Source organism: Amia ocellicauda, unplaced genomic scaffold (assembly GCF_036373705.1).
Source record: "Amia ocellicauda isolate fAmiCal2 unplaced genomic scaffold, fAmiCal2.hap1 HAP1_SCAFFOLD_54, whole genome shotgun sequence".
Taxonomy (NCBI): domain Eukaryota; kingdom Metazoa; phylum Chordata; class Actinopteri; order Amiiformes; family Amiidae; genus Amia; species Amia ocellicauda.
The window spans coordinates 392,387-415,465 of NW_027102984.1; the positions used below are offsets into that span (position 1 = coordinate 392,387).

General features: G+C 39.3%; 1 non-coding gene across 1 annotated transcript; it reads right to left on the reverse strand.

Moving 5' to 3' along the window:
- Positions 1 to 19,139: 19,139 nt before the first annotated feature.
- LOC136737866 (U5 spliceosomal RNA) lies at positions 19,140 to 19,254 on the reverse strand. The gene has a single exon (XR_010812488.1). It is a non-coding gene; the product is annotated as a U5 spliceosomal RNA (small nuclear RNA).
- Positions 19,255 to 23,079: the final 3,825 nt, after the last annotated feature.

Below are 23,079 nucleotides of genomic sequence, written 5' to 3' on the forward strand. Positions count from 1 at the left end.
ACAAATATTGGTTGTAAACAATCTAATGATGCTACATTATCAGTTATATTCATAGTTATAGTTGATAATAAGAATGTAATTGAATTATGGGTGTCACAGATTCACTTTATTATGTGAATTATGTGAACTACCGGTACTCCCCCCTCCCCTCCCCTGTTCCCCCACAATAAGAAAAGCACTGAAAACAGAAGACAAAATAAACAAACTGAAAAAAGTAAAGCAACAAAAAAACGCAGCCAAAGGACAGAGCTCTCAGCAGCACTCCCGCTCACTGCAGACCCCTCCCACACACTCCCAGCTGAGAGAGAGAGAGAGAGAGAGAGAGAGAGAGAGAGAGAGTTAGTGTCTGTCTGTCTCTCTCTCTCTGTAGATGCATCATAGGGAACATATGTAACAATCTCTCTTTTTGTTTACCAAAAATGAGAATGAACGTATTTCAAGTGGGTGTTGCCTTGGTTGGAAACGTTTTAAGATTATTTATGAAGTGTAAAGTGGATTTGTCTCAGTTCTCCGTAGTTTTCAATGTATGTGCCATTCAGTAGCGTTCATGTTACAGATGTGCCCTATGCAGTGGTAGGGTCAATAAAATGTCAGTAAAACTTTATTTTAGCAATTATGGAGGGGAAGAACTGCAAATAGAGGGTCCCCACTAATTATCTAACTTACCAACAACGTTTCAAATTAGGTCTTGCGAAGCTGCCAAATAATGCTGTATAATCGTATGTGTCTTCATACACCGGCTGCTATAGTCTGATAGCTTTGATTATATATATATATTTTCTCGTGAACCACAAATGCTATTTGCTTGATTTTTACAGAGTATGTTATAAATACCATTCTTATGAAGCCTGACAAATTGTATGATTATGAATATTTTCAAATCATTTGTTTGTTTTTCCTAACATGTTACAAATGTTCCCTATGTGAAAGATGCATTATATCTTAATAACGTCTAAACAATTAAAGATATACAGATTATTATTTTCGGTAAAGTTATAACACATTGCTATTAACTATGTGTGTCAGTAAAAGTTTAAAAAATCCTAATAATTTTTTATTGATCCTGCAAAATAAGTGTTTAGGGAACATTTGTAACATTAGGGTTACGATTTGCCATAGACGCGGAATGAGTTTGATTGTGATGTTAAATGGGGTTTAAAGACGCAGTCGCCTCGGTGCTGATTACTATTGCTGTGTTTCTCCACTTCTACTCCATGCTTGGGAACGCCCACATCCAGTGACGTCAAAACCGGTGGAAAAGCGGGCCGGTTCAAAAAAGATCAGCTGGATCCCAGGCCGAGCAGCAGCTCCGGCTCCAGCACCGGCACCATGTCGCTGGAAAAGCGCTAAGTGAGCTCACAGTGAGCTCAGTGTAATGTCTGCTCTGGTGAGCTCACAGTGTGACCTAGTCGTGAGTTCACGTCTTCACTGGGTAGTCCATGACAACTTAATTGACTCAATTCTTGGGCTTAATTGGTCAAAATGACCATTGGTTGAAGGTACTCAGGGACTGATGTGTAGAGAGACTTATTAAACCTGCAGGATTGTGTTTTTCCCAGAACAGAATTAACCAGTGTAGCGTTATGTTGGGTGTATTCTGATAAGAGCATTTTAGCTCTGAGCTGAAGCACTGATCTAAAGAAGACCTCTCCCCCCCAAATTTATCAGATTTCCTTAACTCATCAGCATGTGAACTGGTTTACATCAAAGTGACAGTCTTGGGAGGATGGCACCGAGAATGGGCCAAATAGCTTGGAATCCCTGCTGTGAGATGTCTGGGGAAGGGGGCCTGTAGGAAATAAAAACTCTTTGAAATGGACGAGAGCCGAAATCCCGACACAGAGCTACGAACCCGTGCCAACCGGCATTTCCAAAAGATGGCATGGATTGACATCAGTCATAAATCAAGCCCCCCTCCAATAGGACACTGGGGGCTGAAGCCGAAATCCAATCTCACAAACTAAAGAACCAATCACCTATTGATCTGACAGGCGTATAAAGGGTAACGCACGGCATCTCTCTCTCTCTCTCACCTAAACCAGTAACTCGCTGCCACAGCTCAACTTGTATCTCTGTTGCCAGAACCGGAACCAGAAACCAACTAAGTCTTTACCAGCAACAGAAGGGTTAAACTGGGAGAAGGAGATTGAGCCGTACGAAGAATTCTTTTAAAGGACTTTATTAAATAAAGAACTTTACAGACTGCGCTGCCCGCCTGTGCCCAGCCATCCAGCTGGACAATTGACTAAGTCGACTGAATACGAAAGTCATTTAAATAGCTATTTGAGTCTTAAGAAACTTGACCCTTGGAACGAACAGGGCCCTGCTTTCCTCAAAGACTTTGTCTTCAAGTAACTACGGTGGAACCCTGCTTACAAAGAAGATTTTGTGCACAACCTTGGAGCCTTCAAACCAGTGGAAAATCTGTTTGGAAAAGACTCTACATTCGCGAAACCCCAACTTCCAGGTGCATCGACTGAGTGGAAGTTCTTGGACAAAGCCGAACCGGACTGCCTTTGTTCCAAACCACACGGACCTCGTGCCGTGTGCTGTTATCTGAGCCCGAAGCCAGAGAGGCCTCTCTGTGACGAAGTTCACATAAGTTTAACAGTTTGGAGTTTGTGATTCATGACATTTGAGAAATCAATTAGAAATGTTAATCTGTGATTCATAACTCTAGAATGTGTAATATCATTTAGTTTTCTTAAATATAAATGTGTGTTGCATTCAACTGTTTTGTTGATAATTTTAGAAATAAAATCTGTCAACGCCGAGAAATATCTTCTCATTCCTGTTTAACTGTTTAGTCTGAAATTGACACAAGTTAATAGACACCAGATTATAGGTGGCCCTGCCTATCCTTAATCATTGAATAATAATCAGTTAAGGGAAATTGTGGTAACAAGTAATGATAGGATCTTTCTCTCCACCTAAACGTTAATGAGACTGATATATATATAACGAGAAGTTACCTGACATAAATACTAACCTGCGTAGTTATTGAATGTCTGACTAACAATACTAATGAGAGACTCACCTTCGTCTTACTAACCGGTATTGTAGTCAATGTGTTTATAACCTTTTTTGTTTAATGATTTGTGTGTTATCATATGCGATCCCATGGTCTTTGATTTGGTCACGGAAGTGATTTGTCTTTGATTTGTTGATCTAGAGTTGAATTTTAATTAGTTTTTCCCTTTTGTATAATTAGTGCAGTGCTACATTTAGTCTTTGTTTTTGAATAAATTTGACAATTTATATCTTTGGAATTGGTGTCTGCGTCCAATTATTACAGAAATTGAGTTCTACAAGATTCCAGGATCCGTGATAAGGTGATACTATAAATTCACTTCTTTAATTGAATTTTATAAGTGTACCTTACGCTACACCTTTGACCACCACGTCTTCCTCCTCCCACTGCTTGACCTCTATTGTGACCTGGATCACATGCCGGCTCCATGTTATCGCTGTGTTGTTGAGGTGGATAGCACGCATTTCACTCGATACTCGTACCACAATGTGAAATCAATCATCAATAACCAGTTGGCAGTATTGGAAAAGCAATTACAAGGGCCTGCATACATACAGTAATGTCAAATCTGATGTGGAAGAACAATTCCTTTATCCCTCTGTTCTCCACCAGGGTTGTGCTGATCGCCTCGATTGGCAAGTATGCAGTGTGAGGAGTGGATCCATGTCGTCGTTCCTAGGCACTTTACAGCTGTGTGGGTGGTCAGGAGCACCTGGTAGGGCCCTGTCCACCTGGGCTGTTGGGAGGACTTTCTCTTGTGTGCTTTGATATACACAGTCACCTTGCTGGAAGGGGTGGTAAACCTGCTGGGATGGTTCAGTCTGGGCAGCTTTCATCTGTGAATGGACAGCTTCGAAAGCACGTGTTAGTCCCATACAAAAAGACAACATAGCATCATCCATCAAGTGGATGTCCATTTCCCTTACAGACAATGGAGGAGTGATGGAGAGTCTCATAAGTCATCCCATAATAATCTCACACGGAGAAAGACCTGTTTTTCTCAATTTGCTGACGATTTCATTGTCATTAGGACTATAGGAAGGGGATCTGGACGTTTGAGTCCTGTTTGTTTGCATATATTAGACAGCTTATTCTTTAATATCCCATTTTGTTTCTCCACTGCTCCAGCTGACTGAGCCTGATGGGGCAGTGAAAATGTTGTTTACCTCGCAGGGCTTTGCATAGTTCCTGCACTATTGTCCCAGTGAAGTGAGTGTTCCTATCACTGGAAATTTCCCTGGAATGCGAAATCTACATATAACATCCCTTAACTGTATTTTTGCTACTTTTACTACTTCAGCCTTCCTACGGGATAGGCTTCAACCCATTTAGAACACCTATATATTATTACAAGTATATATTCATATCCACAACATTTAAGCTTTTGAACACAATCTATTTGCATATTGCAGGATTATGAGCTTGACAAATGTGGCAAGTTCTACAATATTGCTAAGCTGTTACTATAAAACCTGGGGCAAACCAATTTAAAAGACTGATGCACACATCCCCCCTTTGCCCGTGTGGCCAACACCATGCGCCACATGGGCAAACCAGGGAAAGAGTGCCTGTGAGGCAACCAATGCATTAGCAAATGTTTGAGCTCTCTTATGGAAGGTGCAGTGGCCAGTTGCAATTTCCTGGAGCTTTTAAAGTGCATCTCAAATTAAATTTCATCCAGCCCCAGGTCATAAAAGTCAAACCCTAGTTACGACATACATAACACATACATTTTGTTGCTTCAAAGAGAATACAAAAGTCAGCAAAACATTCTTTTTTACAAATTCAGTTTGTAAACTGTATTGTACATATATTTGTTGCGTTTTGATTTATAAACATTATACATTGTACAAATCTTAAGTGAAGGGCAATGGACTGATTCTGACTTCATGGCTGTCATTCTATTCATTTGAATAATGTGACATCTCCACTAATAGTACATTATAAATTAAACTATCAATAGAAGAATATGTGCTACTGCGGACGTCATCTGAGCAGTTTCACAATATATTGTAGATTCCTATAATCTGGAAAACCTTTAATTATAGTATTTTAACTTATTTCTCCACTGAGTCAAGCATCACTTCAGCGTAGTGGACCTCAGCATTGGTCTGTTCAAGTTGCTGTGAGGCTGTCTTTAAAGCCGCGCCCTCGGCCTACTGTGTCTCAACAAGAACACCAGCATCTTCTCCATATGGGTCAGACATCGGTTCCTTCAGGACACGATTCATAATATGCATATCTGCCATGTGGAATAAATCAGTCTGAAGACACAATGTGTGGTTCACACAACATCAGAGATCGTCCTTATAAAAGGCATCTCTATCACATTAGTTGACATTCGCACAATCTATAAGGTTTCTAGTAAAGGGAAAATTCAAAATAATAATAATCTTGATTCCAATTTATCTCATTTATCAAATTATTTCAGTACAGCACTCAGCTGTCGTCAGCAGCATCATATCTCCTGTGTTTATTGAATCAGCTTTACTTCCTAGTGTAGATACTCTTTTTGTGTGGAGTTGTCAAAGTTTCAAAACAATGTGCTTATCTTTGTCCTTTTATCTAACTTAAATACCTGAGAACATTACAATAACTATTACAGCAGCTCCTTCAACACCATAGTTAATAGTAGTTGGGTAAATGATGGCAGTTATTAATCTTTGTTTCTCAATTCATTTTTTACCAATAAACCATAATTTGAAATTATTTCCATACTCCTATTATTCCTATTTTCATTATTATTAGTTTTATGCGGTTGTCATCTAGTATGTGATGTATTCGTCTGTATCAACATCAATATTATTATCATTATTAATACAAGCAGTGTAAATTACCATTCATTACACTCTTGCTCTGTTTGTAATAAGTTATGAACCCTTACACGTACTTACAGTCTCTGCCTTGTCTCTGACTTCTCTCTCTCTCTCTCTCTCTCTCTCTCTCTCTCTCTCTCTCTCTCTCTCTCTCTCATCTCAGGCTGCTTGTCTGCTCAGGCGAACAGGGGGAGCAGAGGAGCACATACGGCCCTTGCCCCCTGCCCCCCTCTTCCTAATTGATAGGGTATTTCTGTTTGTGAAAGGACTATTTCCAAACAGTTTTATAACTTGCCATGACTATGTTTCATTAAATTAGTTATGTTACACCTTTAGTTATACCTGTAGTAACTTCATTATTTTCCCTCATATTCCAGTCAATCACCATCAGAGTCTCTCGTGGCAGTACATTTGTCTCACACAGAACAAACTCTCCTTTCTCAACCGCTTTCAATTTTGGATAACATCGCACTGCATCCCAACAGCTGTTCTTTCTCCTATTCCTAATTTCTTACAAGAAAATGCAAGTTATATTTGATCGATTTGTATTATTACTATTTATATACATTTCACTACATTATTGTAGTTAATGAATGTATTTAATCTTTGGAAAATAAGCCTTTTCATTGATCTCAATAATGATGTCCAGGTACTTCAGGAAAGCACATTTTCAAAAAATGTGTCCAGTCAATGATTTCCCCAACTAAGAACCTGCGTGGGCACTAAGACTGTCCTCCTGCGCGGCTCATGTCTTTATTGTGACACTTCCTCCTATTGAAGTCCAATCTACACCAGTACAGGTTCAGAAGAACTGTTCCCGAATCCAGATTGAACTGATCAATAGTTAATTTCTTACCTACACATTGTATTTAGGGATCTATTTCTAGGGATTTAAAAACTCTTCATTGTGGAACTCATAGCTTCCAAATGAGCACATCGTTAATTTCCTGGAGTATCTGGTTATCTATTTATCAATATGTAAGAAACCTTCACCGAATGTTTGTGGTTGCCTCGGATTCCTATTTCTAAATTTGGCTCTAATTCCATTTCTAAGATGTTACTTTTAACTTCTGTATTCGTAAGACCTATTTAAATAACTTAATTTTGTATTATTATTTCTGTTTGCAATAGCATTCTGTGTACAGTTAAATGCTGACTTTCTTGTAGGTCTGTTATTACAACATATTTAACTGGCGTTTTTTAGCTATCATTCTGTAACTATTTGTGACTTATGACTCTCTTAGTCATATTCTGGACTATACAGTACATGAAAAAGTCAAAATATGGACATTTACCTTGCGCAAACTGAAAACGTACAAACATACAAAGAGACACATATTAATTTATATCCATAGTAAATTCAGATACCATGGTTTTGGTTGGCATGTTATATTGACCTGCAGTGTCTCAAACTACCCTTATTTATTACTTATCTAGTAATTTTCCTTCAGTATCTTGAGGACTGTCATTTATACTGAAAAACATATATATATATATATTTTTAATTTGTCTTCGGGCCATTCAGATTGAATTATGCCTGTTGTCTTTTCTTTCTTTTCTCTAACAAATGTTTTAAGATAGCTAGCTTTGGTTTCTCATTTCTTAATGCTTTGTATTCCTATTTTGCAAAACCGTTTTTAGGTGCTAAAGTCTATCTGAATCAAAAGTCCCATCTTCTGGAAACCTTAATTTTCTGTCACCTATTGTCCAGTCAAACGCACCGCTTCACTCCATAGTTATCATACATGTACCTTACATGTGTACCTTTAAGTGGCGGGTCGCCCATCTTACTAGAGCTGTTCCCACACAGTAACACATTTTCCCATTTTCTATGTATCGTTTTGTACACAACAACCAAGGCGTGCAAGCCCGCAAAATAACAATAAACGACAGGGGAGAAAACATAGCAAAAAACAAGAAAACACAAATAATACTAAATCCTATATAGGAATAACAACAAACATGCTTTTCAATGTTTGCATTTATAGAACTTGTATATAACTTAATGACTTTTCTTCATTTACCATAAACACTATAAACTTCTATAAACTATAAACACGATATTTTATATTATCACCGGCGTATCAGATATTGAACAATTAATTAGCACTCCTTTTTTTTTTTTTTTCTAATAGTAGGTCAAACCTACGCTGCAGTTTACAAACACACTTAAGCCTGCGGGAACCCAGACAGGAAAACACAGTCCTGTTCCTTCACAAACAAGAAGACACAGTCAAGTCTATGGTAACCCTAAGAAACCATGCTCCTCGGTTATTGGTGTCAATGGATCTCATTATCCTGAAACTTTCATGATCGAAACATGGAATATTGTTTGTCAGTTTCCATAAAATTATGCATTAAGAGTAATGCAACAGTCACTTATCATTTTGAGCAGCTGTATCAATTGATAGTTAGATCTTTGTAATGAAATGAATAGACAGTGATCTCAGATGTAATGTGTGAATTGCATTTTGAAATGGTAATACTTTGATGTTAAGTTGTGTCATTTTAGTTCAATGAACAAATGATCTGAGGTTGATGTGTATTGTATCCAAGCAATTGTAAAAAAGTGTTAGAGTTTTGAAAAATGTGCATTTTGTTCATCGGGTGTGAGTTTAGTGTCTAGAGTTTTGAAAAATGACATCAAGGTTCTGAAATGAGTGCCAAAGTGATTGTAAAAAAGTGTAATATCAGGGGACAGTGGCTATTAGTGATCTGGCCTTCCGTGGCCTCTGTATTAATGTAACAGGTCACATTGTATGTGTACACTGATACTTGATAGTATAATATAGTATAAGTAAAAAACATACATAGGTATCATAGAAGTATTTTGCAGAAATGATTATGGATAGTTATCAAAATGGAGAGGAAATGCTAAATCCAGTCTCCTCAGGCTGAGCTTCTATTGCTGCACCTGCTGGCCCCACTATATGGATAGAGCCACACCAAGTACAAGAGTCTCCCCATTGCTATTTATATCTCCCTATCCAGTCTTCTATAGGTGTCAGGGTGGGGTGCCTATTCCCCTGCATGCTTTGAAACCTATAGCACCTGGGACGCACACTTGGGATCCGGTTCCTCTGCCCCTCACATACACATGAGGAATCCCAGGTGCTCAATACGTCATACTGTCTCGTTCATCTCATGTGTAAACTATGGACAAATACATGACTAAACGTGTTTAGTTGCTTTTCCCAGAATGCTTTGCGCCACGATATGCAAATAACGGGGACTATGATTGGCTCCCTGACATTACCCACACTGCGACTGATGCTACCCATTTCACTACCCAACAAAGACCCATAATATGCGTGTGTCTGTCTGTCTGTCTGTCAAAGTATGTGTGTCTGTGTCTGTTTGTGTGTGTTTGTGTGTCTGTCTCTGTGTGAAAATGTGCCTGTCTCTGTGTGAAAGTGAGTGTGTCTGTGTCTGTGTCTGTCTGTCTGTGAAAGTGAGTGTGTGAAAGTGTGTGTGAGTTTCTGTCTGCCTGTCTGTCTTTGAAAGTGTGTGTGAGTGTCTGTCTGTCATGTAACTTGCACATCTGTTAGGGCACCATATGCAGAGATGTACACATATTGTTCCTTTTCCATATACACTCACCTAAAGGATTATTAGGAACACCATACTAATACTGTGTTTGACCCCCTTTCGCCTTCAGAACTGCCTTAATTCTACGTGGCATTGATTCAACAAGGTGCTGAAAGCATTCTTTAGAAATGTTGGTCCATATTGATAGGATAGCATCTTGCAGTTGATGGAGATTTGTGGGATGCACATCCAGGGCACGAAGCTCCCGTTCCACCTGTAGCGTAAGGTACACTTATAAATTTCAATTAAAGAAGTGAATTTATAGTATCACCTTATCACGAATCCTGGAATCTTGTAGAACTCAATTTCTGTAATAATTGGACGCAGACACCAATTCCAAAGATATAAATTGTCAAATTTATTCAAAACAAAGACTAAATGTAGCACTACACTAATTATACAAAAGGGAAAAACTAATTAAAATTCAACTCTATATCAACAAATCAAAGACAAATCACTTCCGTGACCAAATCAAAGACCATGGGATCGCATATGATAACACAAATCGTTAAACAAAAGAGGTTATAAACACATTGACTACAATACCAGTTAGTAAGATGAAGGTGAGTCTCTTGTTAGTATTATTAGTCAGACATTAAATAACTACGCAGGTTAGTATTTATGTCAGGTAACTTCTCGTTATATATATATCAGTCTCATTAACGTTTAGGTGGAGAGAAAGATCCTATCATTACTTGTTACCACAATTTCCCTTAACTGATTATTATTCAATGATTAAGGATAGGCAGGGCCACCTATAATCTGGTGTCTATTAACTTGTGTCAATTTCAGACTAAACAGTTAAACAGGAATGAGAAGATATTTCTCGGCGTTGACAGATTTTATTTCTAAAATTATCAACAAAACAGTTGAATGCAACACACATTTATATTTAAGAAAACTAAATGATATTACACATTCTAGAGTTATGAATCACAGATTAACATTTCTAATTGATTTCTCAAATGTCATGAATCATGAACTCCAAACTGTTAAACTTATCTGAACTTCGTCGCAGAGAGGCCTCTCTGGCTTCGGGCTCAGATAACAGCACACGGCACGAGGTCCGTGTGGTTTGGAACAAAGGCAGTCCGGTTCGGCTTTGTCCAAGAACTTCCACTCAGTCGATGCACCTGGAAGTTGGGGTTTCGCGAAAGTAGAGTCGTTTCCAAACAGATTTTCCACTGGTTCGAAGGCTCCAAGGTTTTGCACAAAATCTTCTTTGTAAGCAGGGTTCCACCGTAGTTACTTGAAGACAAAGTCTTTGAGGAAAGCAGGGCCCTGTTTGTTCCAAGGGTCAAGTTTCTTAAAACTCAAATAGCTATTTAAATGACTGACACTTTCGTATTCAGTCGACTTAGTCATTTGTCCAGCTGTAAAACTCCACTGATCAGGTGGGCACAGGCGGGCAGCGCAGTCTGTAAAGTTCTTTATTTAATAAAGTCCTTTAAAAGAATTCTTTGTACGGCTCAATCTCCTTCTCCCAGTTTAACTCTTCTGTTGCCGGCAAAGACTTGGTTGGTTTCTGGTTCCGGTTCGGGCAACAGAGCTACAGGTTGAGCTGTGGCAGCGAGTTACTGGTTCAGGTGAGAGAGAGAGAGAAAGAAAGGCCGTGTTTGTCCTTTATAGTCTGTCAGATCAATAGGTGATTGGTTCCTGAGTTCTTGAGATTGGATTTCGGTTTCAGCCCCCAGTGTCCTATTGGAGGGGGGCTTGATTTATGACTGATGTCAATCCATGCCATCTTTTGGAAATGCCGGTTGGCCTGGGTTCGTAACTCTATGTCGGGATTTCGGCTCTCATCCACTTCAAAGAGTTTTTATCAACCACAGGCCCCTTTCTCCAGACATCTCATAGCAGAATAACAAACTATTTGGCCTCTTCTCGGTGCCATCCTCCCCAAAACTGTCACTTTGATGCAAACCAGTTCCAAGCTGATGAGCAAAGGAAATCTGATAACTTTGGGGGGGAGAGGTCTTCTTTAGATCCGTGCTTCAGCTCAGAGCCCAAATACTCTTATCCAAATACACCCAACATAACGCTACACACCCCATCCCAAAGATGCTCTATTGGGTTGAGATCTGGTGACTGTGGGGGCCAGTTTAGTACAGTGAACTCATTGTCATGTTCAAGAAACCAATTTGAAATGATTCGACCTTTGTGACATGGTGCATTATCCTGCTGGAAGTAGCCATCAGAGGATGGGTACATGGTGGTCATAAAGGGATGGACATGGTCAGAAACAACGGGCCGTGGCATTTAAACGATGCCCAATTGGCACTAAGGGGCCTAAAGTGTGCCAAGAAAACATCCCCCACACCATTACACCACCACCACCAGCCTGCACAGTGGTAACAAGGCATGATGGATCCATGTTCTCATTCTGTTTATGCCAAATTCTGACTCTGAAATCGAGACTCATCAGACCAGGCAACATTTTTCCAGTCTTCAACTGTCCAATTTTGGTGAGCTTGTGCAAATTGTAGCCTCTTTTTCCTATTTGTAGTGGAGATGAGTGGTACCCAGTGGGGTCTTCTGCTGTTGTAGCCCATCCGCCTCAAGGTTGTACGTGTTGTGGCATCACAAATGCTTTGCTGCATACCTCGGTTGTAGCGAGTGGTTATTTCAGTCAAAGTTGCTCTTCTATCAGCTTGAATCGAGTCGGCCCATTCTCCTCTGAGCTCTAGCATCAACAAGGCATTTTCGCCCACAGGACTGCCGCATACTGGATGATTTTCCCTTTTCACACCATTCTTTGTAAACCCTAGAAATGGTTGTGCGTGAAAATCCCAGTAACTGAGCAGATTGTGAAATACTCAGACCGGCCCGTCTGGCACCAACAACCATGCCACGCTCAAAATTGCTTAAATCACCTTTCATTCCCATTCAGACATTCAGTTTGGAGTTCAGGAGATTGTCTTGACCAGGACCACACCCCTAAATGCATTGAAGCAACTGCCATGTGATTGGTTGGTTAGATAATTGCATTAATGAGAAATTGAACAGGTGTTCCTAATAATCCTTTACGTGAGTGTATATGTATGTATGTATGTATGCATGTCCAATTGCTTTGACAATTCAAATGCACTGAATTGAGAGAGAGAGAGAGAGAGAGAGAGAGAGAGAGAGAGAGAGAGAGAGAGAGAGAGAGTTGTAGTCCAGACCACTGCAAAATTCCTGCTGAAGTGATCTGGATCACCACACAATGGCCCAAGGACCACTGCAAACTTGGATTTCAATGTATTTGTGTAATCTGTGTTGCAATAGCACCTACCATGTTCCTTTGTGGTGATCTGGTTAATTCTGATCTGGGAAAACCACAATCCTGCAGGTTTAATAAGTCTCTCTACACATCAGTCCCTGAGTACCTTCAACCAATGGTCATTTTGACCAATTAAGCCCAAGATTTGAGTCAATTAAGTTGTCAAGGACTACCCAGTGAAGACGTGAACTCACGACTAGGTCACACTGTGAGCTCACCAGAGCAGACATTACACTGAGCTCACTGTGAGCTCACTTAGCGCTTTTCCAGCGACATGGTGCCGGTGCTGGAGCCGGAGCCGCTGCCCTTAGCCGGTGGCTAACCCACCTCTATGTTACAAATGTTCCCTAAACACTTATTTTGCAAGATCAATAAAAATCCTTTAGGAAATTTAAACTTTTACTGACACACATAGTTAATAGCAATGTATTATAACTTTACCAAAAATAATAATCTGTATATCTTTAATTGTTTAGACGTTATTAAGATATAATGCATCTTTCACATAGGGAACATTTGTAACATGTTAGGAAAAACAAACAAATGATTTGAAAATATTCATAATTACAGCATACAATTTGTCAGGCTTCATAAGAATGGTATTTATAACATACTCTGTAAAAATCAAGCAAATAGCATTTGTGGTTCACGAGAAAATATATATATATATATAATCAAAGCTATCAGACTATAGCAGCCGGTGTATGAAGACACATACGATTATACAGCATTATTTGGCAGCTTCGCAAGACCTAATTTGAAACGTTGTTGGTAAGTTAGATAATTAGTGGGGACCCTCTATTTGCAGTTCTTCCCCTCCATAATTGCTAAAATAAAGTTTTACTGACATTTTATTGACCCTACCACTGCATAGGGCACATCTGTAACATGAACGCTACTGAATGGCACATACATTGAAAACTACGGAGAACTGAGACAAATCCACTTTACACTTCATAAATAATCTTAAAACGTTTCCAACCAAGGCAACACCCACTTGAAATACGTTCATTCTCATTTTTGGTAAACAAAAAGAGAGATTGTTACATATGTTCCCTATGATGCATCTACAGAGAGAGAGAGACAGACAGACACTAACTCTCTCTCTCTCTCTCTCTCTCTCTCTCTCTCTCAGCTGGGAGTGTGTGGGAGGGGTCTGCAGTGAGCGGGAGTGCTGCTGAGAGCTCTGTCCTTTGGCTGCGTTTTTTTGTTGCTTTACTTTTTTCAGTTTGTTTATTTTGTCTTCTGTTTTCAGTGCTTTTCTTATTGTGGGGGAACAGGGGAGGGGAGGGGGGAGTACCGGTAGTTCTTCCCGGGTCGGGGGGTCGGACCCCCTGAATGCGTCTTTTGAAAAACTGACCCGACGCCATGGAGTCAAGATCGCTCCGGTGCAGTTCTGCCCCCTAGAGCAGTGTGTGTTAGCGGTTGGGGAGGTAGCAGGGTGTGAAAATATCAAGTCTGCTGCCATTGTTATCTTCTTAAAAACCACTGATCTGCTCAATCAGCTAGTGGCTAATGGCACAGTGTTAGACGACACTTTCACCCCGGTGTTGCCGCTCGCTGCTCCTGCCCGGAAGGTAACGCTGTCTAACGTCCCTCCGTTCATCCGCACCGGCTCGGGCAGCTGATGTCCGGCATTAAGAGGGTCCCGCTGGGCTGCAAAGCCCCGCAACTGAAACACGTCGTGTCCTTCCGAAGGCAGCTGTATATGATCCTCAATAACATCAATGAGGATCTTAATGTCTCCGAAGTTGGATCTCTCTTGCTGCCACCACCACGAAGATTGCTCTTTAGTAATGTTGGAAAGTCAAAGACAGCAACCGTCAGGGTTCTTGCATATGACGTATTCGTGCTGCACCTCTCTGCAAGGATCCAGGACAGTTTGTCAATGTAAAATCCAGTGCCTGGGAATATTTCCACCTAAAAGACAATGGTAAATAAAAAACAAGTTTATCCCCAAACTATTCTTATATTATGTTAAGTGGAATACATTATCAGTAAGGCTGTGATTTTGTTACAGAAATGTGTTATTAAAGACCACAGTATGTCTCAATTCTAAGTTTATTAATTTACAGACATAATAAAGTCAGTGAATCTGTGACACCCATAATTCAATTACATTCTTATTATCAACTATAACTATGAATATAACTGATAATGTAGCATCATTAGATTGTTTACAACCAATATTTGTTTTCAATATATATATTTTTACCTTGTCTTTGTAATATTGTAGACCAAGAGTGTTATACCTGTTTTGGTGATTCTTTGTCAGATTCAGAACAATTTGCTGTGGGGCTGTCAGAACCACTTGATGGTGACACACTTTTGTCTTCATTGCTGATAAATGTGGCTTTTGTTACAATTTTTTTCAGATTGTCCAAAAGGTCTGGAATCTCTGGAGAAAAAAACCTTAGTATTAAATGATAATCATTTCTAGTAATATATTTAATGCAAAGTGAAAACAAAACCATCAATGCCTGCAATTATACTTGAGAGACTTGCTCTATGTTATTGGCAAACTGACCTTTTTGTGGGTCATTAACATTAGCTACAAAAAAAATAAAAAAGATAAAATACAAGAATTTCCAGGTCTAATGTAATGCATATAGTCATTAATGTAGGATTATGAAGTTATGTTGAAAAACTTTATTTAATAATCAGTATTATTAAACTATTAGACAGTGCACATTAAGAGTCTGTATTGTGGTTCTAGATTACTTCAGTATGATCAACTATAATACATTACTCTGGAATCTAAATTACTGAAGAATAACATTTATCAAGGTAAGGAATTATTTGCTATAAATAAAAAAACTTACCATCAACCATACGGTTTCGAAGACATTGGTTTTCATTTTTAAGTCTTGTGTTTTCCTTTTCGAGCTGCTTAACGTTTTGCTGTAGCTCAACTTCACTGGACTCTTTAAATGTCTGTAGAATATGACGGGATCTAATTCTTGAAGCTCCATCGGTTTTCTTTCTTATTTTGTGCTGTATTCAGAGAGGAAAAGAGTTTAAAATGAAAATATATATATATATATGAATATGATTAAAAAAAAACAATCCTGCAATACATTTATTTAATATTTGCAGTAATTATCTCACCGGTAACTGTGGTTCATCAAGGTCACTATCATCTGAAATTTGAAGTTTTTTGTTTGGTTTAGGTACTCTCTTCATTTTAGGACAGGGCATTTTTGTTAGGTCATTAAGTTTTCTTCTTAGTTCGCCTTCTTTTCCTAAAATAAAAATAAAATAAATAAAACCCTGCATTATGTCCACAGATATTTGGGGATTATATTTATTTGTCATAAAAATACTGTGCTTTGACCATACAAATTAAGATGAACAGCCAACACTGAATCAAAACTGAAGTTAAATTATATCTGGTTTAATTTATTTTGTGATTTGGGGGATTTTATTGTAAAACACAACACACAATAAATCGTTCTTACAAATGCCAGTCAAGTATGACGAGTTTTTAGCGCCCTCACCACCACCTACCATGTTATGAGAGTATGTTAGAAGTACAACACATTAATAACTTAAACATTCATTTCAAATATACTGTGATTGTATATATCAAATAGCATGTAAAGACTTTAATGTTTTTTTTTTTTAAATAAACATTGTTACCAGTCATAATGATCTGCGCTTCATGGACAGGCCATCCACCTTTTGGAGGTTTGTTCGTGTCTCTCCACTCTGCTCTGAAGTTTCGAGTCGTCTCTTCGTCATCATCAGCAATGCTGAATAAATCAAAATTGCGAAAGCAAGCAGTGGGAATCACGCTGTAAGAGTCTTTGTCGACCCCGCTTTCCCACTTCACCAACGCGTGCATCACCGCCATACTACCTTCACCTTCTCGTCCGTTTTTTCTGCGCGTTTTTCCCCCGACAAGTCACGGCACAAAAAACAGTCCCGCTCTGCATTCTGGTACTTGGCGTTCTTAATAACACCAACAGGGTGTAATCGCATAGACCACTCGAGTATAAAGTACTACATATCCCATCTGTTACAGTTTTTTTTCTTCTTCTGAAACTGCAAGCGCACTACATAAAGTTTGGCAAATGAAGAAATTTGGATGATGAGTTTACAATCTTATAAACAGTATTTAAGTAAACCTAGATATGCAATTCCAAAAAGAACAGCATCGAGATGGAGAAACAGGATAAAAAAATAATAATACAATGTTTATACTTTTTGTATTTTAATTACAGTATGTAATTATTGCCTTTTGATTTACATTTACAGAAAAAGAACGGCGGCAAACGTGGACTACCCAACAAGAAGCAACAAAGTTACTAAAATATCAGATTCTCAGGTAAGCTTCATGCAGCCATACATGTATAATTATAAAATCAATCCAAAAAATAGACCTTGTTTACCCTACAACTGATTTGAGTGTTAATTCTATTTAAGATATAAAAAAATATTTTGTTTTCTGAACTAATAATCTGTGAACATTCTATTATCTCTATAATTTTAATTAATACATTTATTTTATTATTGGTGGAACATTATATTTTTCAGCTCAGATGATTTCACGTACCATCAATTTTTCTGTTAATAAATGTGCAAAAACAAATCAGATGGATAGGCCCTTACATATGAACATTAAGTTAAAGGCCTAGAGTGAGTGTTCTTCACTTCCAGTCATGGCGGGCCACAATCCAGCTCTTTGTAACTCATCAACAACCAAAGACCTGGGAAAAGGGTTAAATGGCTTCAGTTAAGCCAATTAGGTAATTAAGAGCTCAACTGGAAAAAAAACAGCAGGCATAGGGGTACTTTAGGACCACAGTCACTGATATAACCTACAATGTTGTTGTAATGAAAATCAGCAGACAGTGGGCCTCCTCCAGGACTAAGGTTGAGAAGCACTGGTCTTGAAGACCACAATAACAATCGACCTCAAGGGCTAGGGATATTCGAGGTGATGCTAAACCAGTCCTGAATGTTTAAATATAATGTTATTTTCTTGTAGTGTGCCGTTGCTGTTAATGCAACCAGTTATATTGAGCCATCAAATACAGAAGCTGACGAAAGACATCAACATGTAAATTTAGTTGTAAATTTAAAGTGTGTGTGAAAAGTATTTTGTATATGGAGATTAACCCATAGTTTCACAGATAAATTGTGGACCAGTGATATTCAGGATCTTCAAAACAAGTCCTGAATGCTCAAACTTAACATTTCTTTTTTTAGAGTGTCGTTGCTGTCAATCCAGCCAGTGATGTGGAGCCATCAGATACAGAAGCTGATGAAAAACAACATGTAAATTTCCTAAATTAATATGGTGCATCAAAATACTTATTTAGCACTTTCAACTGTTTCTTTGTGATTCCTAAAATTACTTTACAGGCTGGGGCTGGGGGAAGACACTGCGCCCGCCTGGAGAAGCCTGTACAAGCCCCCCTCAATAAGAGAGCTGGCAATCTGCAGTGGAGGGTGTTACACACCATTATTGCTGTCAATTCTTTTATTACTGTTCTTAACCCTGCTGTGTCCGACGCCTGCCCATTCTGTGCTCAGAGAGAGACCGTGTTTCACTGTTTCAGCACTTGCTCTCGGTTGTCACCCATTTTTAGTCTTTTAACTCGTCTTTTTACTGATCTTAACCTGATTTTTAACACAAAGGTTTTTATTTTAGGGGCGCGATACACCAGAAGGACCAAACATGTGGACCAGCTGGTAAACTTCTTGCTGGGCCAGGCTAAAATGGCCGTCTATAAGACTAGGAAGAACAGAGTGTGTGGGGAGGGCAGTGAGGATGCAGTGAGAGTGTTTGCCATGCTGGTCAAGTGCAGAGTCAGACTAGAGTTTAACTATTACAGGCTGATGAATGATTTGGAGAGTTTTGAACAGGTCTGGTGTATTAATGATGCCCTTTGTGAATTGTATGACGGGGAGTTGGTTTTTATTATGTAATTCATTTATAGGGTTTAGTATTTGATGGTTGTTTTGTTGTGTGTATTGGGTTGCTTTCTTTAAAAGTGTACAGATCAGTGGCGGAGTTAATGCTTGTTGGGGGGAGACAAACAAAGGGGAACACTATTTTTTATTTATTTATTTATTTTCTTTTGTATGAATTATTGCGTGTTGCAAACAGGCAATGAAGTCTGATAAAAGTCAAAAAGTCTCTCTCTCTCTCACACACACACACACAGCCAGCAAGACACACAGAGCCAGCCAGCTCAGCGATGACATCACAAACATCTCTCTCAGGTGACTCCTATGACATCACAGAGCACGTACATTCCGTTGCTTGCCGTCTGTCAACCACTCAGTCACTGCCAGCCAGACTGGCTGGCTGACTGGATGGTGGGGCTGCTTGCTGCTGCTGCGTACCTTAGCAAGCTTATTTGCTTGACCGGCCTTCCTCCTCCGCCCACATGCCCACCTATGTCCGATCTGCTGTTCACCTGGATCACAGCTCCGCCCCAACAAGGCAGAGCCTCCCAAGAATGGTACAAACTCACCCACGATCCCCTCCACGGAAAGCTATAGCAAAAGGCAAAAGCATTATACGTAATGAAGAGGAACCCGAGTCCAAGACGCATCCGACCAGCCATACATATTTGTGTGTATTAAAGATCACATTTTATTACATTTAGATTTTCTGTACTTTATTACATCTTTTTGTGATTTTTAAATGTATTGTTTCTTTTCCTTATATATGTATGTATGTATGTATGTGTGTGTGTGTCTGTGTGAAAGTGTATGTGTTTGTGTGTCTCTGTGTGAAAGTGAGTGTGTGTGTGTCTGTCTCTGTGTTTGTGTCTGTCTCTGTGTGAAAGTGAGTGTGTGTGCGTGTGTCTGTCTGTGAAAGTGTGTGTGTGTGTGTGGGTGTGACAGTGTGTATGAGTGTCTGTCTGTCATGTAACTCGCACATCTGTGAGGGCACCATTTTTGCAGAAAGAGATGTACACATTTTGGAGCAACATATGCTGCCATCCAGACATCGTCTTTTCCAGGGACGTCCCTGCATTTTTCAGCAGGATAACGCCAAACCACATTCTGCCCAGATTACAAGCGCATGGTTGCGTAGGCAGAGAGTGCGGGTGCTAGCATGGCCTGCCTGCAGTCCTGACCTGTCTCCGAATTGAGAATGTGTGGCGCACTATGAAGTGCAAATTAAGACAACGAAGGCCCTGTGCAGTTGCGCAGCTGAGGAAATGCATAATGGATGAATGGGGGAAAATCCCGCTTGCTAAACTTAACCAAGTGGTGTCTTCAGTGCCCAAGTGCTTAATAAGTGTTATTAAAAGAAAAGGTGATGTTACATAGTGGTAAACAGTCGACTGTCCCAACTTTCTTGGTTTCTTTTCACTGCTAATGAGATGCTGTAGAGTGAGTTAGTTATATTGCTTTCAGGAGCTCTAATCGTATTGATGAGTTCATGCAGCATTTGTAATTGAATTTCAAAAAGTAATCCTTGCTGTCTGGCCTGTGTGTATGAGATGTACTCTGTCAATCTTTGGCTAACAACTGAAACATTGGTAGAACAGAAATGGCAACATAAAAAAGAAAAGTACATTTTAAAAGAGCACATTAAATAGGATGAATATACAGTTTTTTACAATCACTTTGTCACTCATTTCAGAACCTTGATGTCATTTTTCAAAACTCTAGACACAAAACTCAAAACGGTCATCACTTGTAACACAGGCTGTCCAATGTTCAAAACATTGCATTGTGCATTCATATCTTTAAAGAAACCTTGCACTTGCAGACTTGTTGGTTCAAATAATTCATTTATCATGAAATACCATAGTAACATTTATTTAGATCACCCACACAGAAGATACCGATAGTTTCACTGTGTAGTTGTTCGTACAATCATTAAATATTGTAGTACAAAATATGTGATACATGTTTCATTATGGTACTACACATAAATACATCACTGTAAAAGGACTAGTAGAGAGAATACTACAGACACAGTGGAATCATTGAACAAAATCTGAAATGTATTGATGCAATACAATCAAATCACACCATAGGTTTCTTTGAAGCCATGCAACAATAATTAGCTACAAAAAAGAACAAAACTACAGTAAAATGTCAACTGCAGTGTTCCTCACCTGGCTTAGTGTAAAACAAAGGATTGATTACTGTACTTCTGAATTTCCATCAGCCCTGTGTTCAGGTTCAGGTTCTCACAACCATTTTTCACAAGAGGCATCTTGAAACTGAACATACCTGAACATACTCAGTCATCAGCTGCTTCACTCTGTCTGCATTTCTTTCAAAAGGCACACTATACTCTGTGCTACACATTGGTATGCAGTATACAGTCATTTGACAATTGAGAGTAGCCTAATGTTTAGTGCATGCTGAAGACTTGCCGCTTCTCAGTACGGACATTTCTGATGATTGAGGCCACAGTTGATCCTGAGTTGATTCTGAGGTTTGATTGAATCATTGTAGCTGCCTCAGTCATGGTCATGCCATGATTTACAACATGCTCTACAACTATTTCACTGGACACTATTTGCTGTTGCTGCCGCTGTCTGGTCCGTGGCCTTGTCCTCTACCACGTTCCCCCAACACCTCTCAAATGAGGCCCATGGCTGCCTCTCTGGTGAGGCCTAAGCCCTCCTCTATGACGAGGCCCACGACCACCTCTCAGAAGGGGTGCATGTCCCCTTCCATTCCTTTGACCACCACGTCTTCCTCCTCCCACTGCTTGACCTCTATTGTGACCTGGATCACCTGCCGGCTCCATGTTATCACTGTGTTGCTGGGGTGGATAGCACTCATTTCACTCGATACTCGTACCACAATGTGAAATCAATCATCAATAACCAGTTGGCAGTATTGGAAAAGCAATTACAAGGGCCTGCATACATACAGTAATGTCAAATCTGATGTGGAAGAACAATCATCTTCAACCAGGTTGGAGCGTTAGTTGCAATGCCTTTAATACACGCAGCGTGGAGAGGAACAGTGACTCAAGTAGATCCCAAAGTCGCTCTGCCTTCATTTTAACAGTCAGAGCTTTTATACACAAAAATCAAAGAGCTGGTTATAATCAGAAAGTCATTACTATGTTATCTTAAAAGTTAGCTAAGCAGAATTTATATCATTATAGGACAGAGTTCATAGATCAACACATGGATTAGGGAGCAGGCACTTCAATCATACTGTTTGACATTGTCTCCAAGATTCTCATCGTAAATAACAAACAGAAATCAAACTACCTTCTGGCCTGACCTTCTAGCTTGACCTTATCTTTCTTAAGTATACAAGAGAGAAAAACAGGTATTAGAGAAAAAATTTCTAACTTTCCTTCCACACTGCAAACATGGTGTGGAAAAGTGCTACATGATGATGAATGATGATGAAATATTACATCCATAGATAATGTAGTCCAACTGGTTCATGCTCCTCGTTTATTGATGTCAATGGATCTCATTATCCTGAAACTTTCATGATCGAAACATGGAATATTGTTTGTCAGTTTCCATAAAATTATGCATTAAGAGTAATGCAACAGTCACTTATCATTTTGAGCAGCTGTATCAATTGATAGTTAAATCTTTGTAATGAAATGAATAGACAGTGATCTCAGATGTAATGTGTGAATTGCATTTTGAAATGGTAATACTTTGATGTTAAGTTGTGTCATTTTAGTTCAATGAACAAATTATCTGAGGTTGATGTGTATTGTATCCAAGCAATTGTAAAAAAGTGTTAGAGTTTTGAAAAATGTGCATTTTGATCATCGGGTGTGAGTTTAGTGTCTAGAGTTTTGAAAAATGACATCAAGGTTCTGAAATGAGTGCCAAAGTGATTGTAAAAAAGTGTAATATCAGGGGACAGTGGCTATTAGTGATCTGGCCTTCCGTGGCCTCTGTATTAATGTAACAGGTCACATTGTATGTGTACACTGATACTTGATAGTATAATATAGTACAAGTAAAAAACATACATAGGTATCATAGAAGTATTTTGCAGAAATGATTATGGATAGTTATCAAAATGGAGAGGAAATGCTAAATCCAGTCTCCCCAGGCTGAGCTTCTATTGCTGCACCTGCTGGCCCCACTATATGGATAGAGCCACACCAAGTACAAGAGTCTCCCCATTGCTATTTATATCTCCCTATCCAATCTTATATACGTGTCAGGGTGGGGTGCCTATTCCCCTGCATGCTTTGAAACCTATAGCACCTGGGACGCACACTTGGGATCCGGTTCCTCTGCCCCTCACATACACATGAGGAATCCTAGGTGCTCAACACGTCATACTGTCTCTTTCATCTCATGTGTAAACTATGGACAAATACATGACTAAACGTGTTTAGTTGCTTTTCCCAGAATGCTTTGCGCCACGATATGCAAATAACGGGGACTATGATTGGCTCCCTGACA